Here is a 4,757-nt window from a genome sequence, read left to right on the forward strand (position 1 = left end):
GCCCCAGCCCAAACCATGCTTCTGCTCCTTGACACTTTAATTATCAATATTCAGCAGCAATCTGGAGATAGAAAATGAAAAATGCAGAAATAATTCATACATTTTAAATGATTTGCTATTCTGAATTGCACAGTGAAGTTCACACCATCCTCGTACCTCTTGACCTGATGCTGAGTGATGTCTGTATCTAAGGCACTCACTCAATTTATTCTGGATACTGTTAATTATCAGAGCAACTGCCACAATATCATGGTACTTGTAGTTAAGTCACCCTTAATTTATTTACTCTTAACCACAAGAGTAGTGGTCCTGGCCATTGGCAATCTCAGAATGGATATTTTAAGGATAATTTAAGGAAATGTATTTTGACAGTGAGGTTAGGAATACTAGAGATTAACAGTGATATCTAATTCCAATCAAAAAATTCTATCATAACTTATTAAATATTATTGCTAAACTCTAATATGCATAATACATTGCTTAAATTTTATTATAGGTGTACACGTATAGGGTAAAATTATATATATTTATATATGTTTGGGTTCTATCTATGACTTTACACATTCTTGGGCCTTTTTGCAATACATTCTCATGGTCAAGTGAATACAAGATACTTGACTGCCTAGGAACAAAGTATGCTTCATAGAGAGTCTTGCAACTAATGTGGCTCATATTCCTCTATTAAAGGTAAATAGGATATAATTTGCAGTGATGTATGTAACTCACACATCATCTTAGTGAGAGATGTTCCATCTTCTATGGTGTCCTGTGCTGGGAAATGGGAGTAAACAAAAATGACCTTGAAAATAATTAAATTTCCTCATTAGTCCTATATTTCCCAATTTCTTCTCAATTCTGTATGATATAAATAAAATTTTACCTAACTTAAACCACCATATTTTATGGGTACCTATTTCTAAGTAACATTCAATAACATCAGCAGGGAGCTGTCCCAGAAATAACCATTCATATCAAATGACATTGGGTTAGCAGGTACTTTATGATTAAAAGTTATAGCTTGTAAAACTGGCAATTACAGTGGCATGAAAAATCACTGATTAGTTACCTAGAATTACTAGTTGAAAGCTCTTTAAAGATGTGGCAATATTAATTGCTTGAACAAAAGTAGAGAAAGAAAATAGAGAGAAACAGGAAAAATGAGGAGAAAAGAGAAGAAGCTTTTTTCTTTTTAGGTGAGAAGATGTTTATATTTTCCAGGGCATACAAACAAAGAAAACATTGGTCTGTAGGACTTGGCCTCATCTGTTCTTTTGTGTTGCCATTGCTGATGTTTGCTGGCCCCAAAGTTAGTATCGACAGCAAGGGGCTGATAAGAGGTTTGTGGTTCTAGCCTGGTAACTTTACCACATCCATTCATATGTACTCATTAAACATAAGCAGCCAAGAGTTTCTGTCAGGAAAAAAAAAAAAGAAATACATGTCATTGGGTATGCTGTCTCAGGAAACTCTTGAATTCTCAGATGGGAAATCTTCAAACTTCTCACCCAGAAATAAGTATGTCTGTTATATATTCAAGAACTTTGACAGATATGTGTCTTCAATTATTTTTTTCCAAAGAAAAGGTATGTTTTTCTTACTCAGTTGCTGTGTATAGTTTGAATACTGTTATGTGCATATGTGTGCATATGTTAGAGTTCCCAAGAGAAACAATCACTAGGAGATACATAAACGTGTGTAAAGATATATGCACTCTTAATTATCTAAATATTTATCTTTGAAAACAATTACCATAAATTATTTTACCAAGTGATTTGGAAACTGGGAAGTTCTATGTGTGCTATCTAAATCCAGGAAACTCAGAACAGATGATGGTGCGGTTCAAAGCCCTGGGAAAAGATATTCAATGTGTCAGAATGCATGATTATCTTATGACCTAAAAAATTCAGAGCCCAGAGCACAGGAGAATACCAGCTCTCTAACTGACACAACTAATTTAACCTTCTGAATTTTGGTTATGCCTATAAGTTTTCTCAAGATTTAGTAATAAACTTAAAATGTTGACTCTTCCAGAAACAACCAAAGTGTTGCATCCAGGAGTAACATTTTATTAGCATTCTGGGGCATCACATGGTTTGTCAAGCTGACATTTAAAATTAACTATAAGTCTGTATGTGTGTCTATGTGTCTCTGTGTGTATTTGTCTGTCCATCTTTTGGTATGTGATATTAAGTGTGAAGTTTGTAGTGTGTGTATAGGTACACTGTGTGCATAAACCCATTTTTTGGAGAGGGTGGTTAGATTTTGGAAGTTATTTGCTCACATTTCCTGCTTACTCAGTTAATGTTATTTCCTTCTTGAGACTCTGAGGGAGTTGAAGATTAGATAGTTGCAGTTTTCCTTGTTTACCAGACTCTGAAAAAACCTCATTAAAGTGTATAATATCAAAAGATAGTTTTGAATGATAATGAAAATTAGGATGGAAAGTGAATTAGATACAAGGCTTTGGACTCAGCAAGATAGAATAGATACGGAGTATTTTCTCTGAATTTGTCAAACGTTTATAGAGTAGGCATTGTTGACATACTTATTGCATGTATATATTATATAGTTATTATAGTTACTATGTATTGTTTTTCTTATATTAGTTACAGCCTTCTTTTTTCTAATTTTAGACAAAAAAGGGGGAAATATGATATTTTGTTTGTGTTTCAAAAAAATAAAGCTTGCCTGAAGATCAGAACGCAGAGCGAGCCACTAGTTAGGCATAGAGGGCAGGCAATGGTGGCCACACGTTTAGTCCCAGTACTTGGGAGTCACACGTCTTTAATCCCAGCACTGGGAAGATGGATATGAAAAGGGCTATGGCTGAGAGGAGAGAGGAATGTAAGGCAGGAGAAGACAGGAACTTGGATGCAGCCTGCGGTTTCTCTGAGGTAGCATGCAGTTTGAGGTTTCATTAAAATAGCATACAGTCCAAGGTTTCATAGAATCAGGATCACCCCTATTGGTTTGTGCATTGCTAAAGGTAAGAACTCTCTAGAGGCTGGCAACTCTGTTTCTCTGATTCTTCAGCTTTCACCCAGTTAGCTGACTCTGAGTTTTTATTATTAAGAACAATTAGACTTCATGCTTCAAAGAGTCTCAAGAACAGGCAAAAGATTCCAGAGACACACTTGCTCCTACTGTTAGTCATCCCACAGAAACTCCAAGGTGGTAGCCATTACGTGTACACGGAAGACCTGGTGCAGACCCACACAAACCCTGTGCCTGCTGATTCAGTCTCTGAGAGCCTGTATGAGCCCTGCATGTTTGATTATGTCAGTCTGATTTATTGTGAAACCCCAGGTCCACCTACTCAAGAATGGCACTGCCCATGGAGGTTTGGGATTTCCCATGTCAACGATAAATCAAAAAAAAAAAAATCTACAGACTTGCCCACATGCCAGCCCTATGGAGGCACTCCCCCTATGGAGTTTCTCTATGGCGTTTCCTCTGTGAAGTTTCACTCTGCAAACCAAAGATGAAGAAAGTGGAACTTTAGATAGAGGAACCTGTTATAATAAGAAAACACAATAAATAAAAGAAATGAGCCTACAAGATACAATTATTTACAGGAAGTTCAGGGAAAACATTATACTTGAAAATAAGAATTCTATACATCTGAGAAAAACTATAAAGATATATTGGTCGAAAAAAATAGGTGAGTTATGGGAAACAGAAGTGACTTGAAGCATCCAACATGATCATAAATACATAAATAATAATACTAAAAAAATTACTGTTTGGCAATGAAATGAACATTAGCATTCCCAGCAAAAGTGATTCAATTCCATGGTGATTCAATTAAGCCATATCTCTAAATTTGGAGGAGATGTAGGAAAACTCACCATGGAAAGATACACCGACATCTGTATCTGTTACTTAACCTAATTTTAAATTTGTAAGAGTATTAAGAGCCAAGCGGAAGGCATCCAAAAAGCACAAAATAATGATATGATTTGTCTTATAATGACATGGAATTATATGCATTAGTGAAAGCATGCTATGAACCAGGCTGACATTAAACAATGGCACCTGATTTTAATCTTAGAGACAGCACAGCTCTGGAATCAATACAGAAATCACAGATGCCTGCATTGTCTAGACTCTCATTAGGGCTGAGGGGAAGGGTGTTATTGTTAGAAGAAAGAGGGTAAGGGATAGATGGGAGGGTGTGGAGGGAGGAAAGGACAGGGAGAAATGTTGTGACGACATTATAATCTCAAAAATAAAGAAGGTAAAAATTCCAGAATGTAACTGGTTCAGATACATAGAATTTTGTTTCATTTCAAATCTCTTTTGGTTTGCTGCTCATCTTGTTATTTAACCACTCTCAAGTAGCTGCGCAAACAAGTAATGTTGGCCTTATCACCACGAGAGGAAATATCTCTTTACTTCTGACCCCCGTGATTTTAGACTTAGCAAATTAGGTAAGCCTTTGACATACCTGCAATACCAAAATATCTGTGGCTACTACATAACTGCTGAAATTTTGATCTAGGAGAAAAGTTTAAAATAAAACAGGACAACTCTACCGCCTATTATACTTGAATTACTTGTAGAAGTATCTATGATATCTATGATACATTTTGCATGCATCTGAGAGCATATTTTTGTCTATATAGGGTTATATGCCCACTGATATTTTTGTGCTTTAAGAGTATGTAACTATATATGTGCTTCTGTAATTACATGTGTCTATATAGCTATACTGTCTATGTATATACGCATGAAGTTAACATATATAGTTATGTCTG

This window comes from Chionomys nivalis, chromosome 25, assembly GCF_950005125.1.
Source record: "Chionomys nivalis chromosome 25, mChiNiv1.1, whole genome shotgun sequence".
NCBI lineage: Eukaryota > Metazoa > Chordata > Mammalia > Rodentia > Cricetidae > Chionomys > Chionomys nivalis.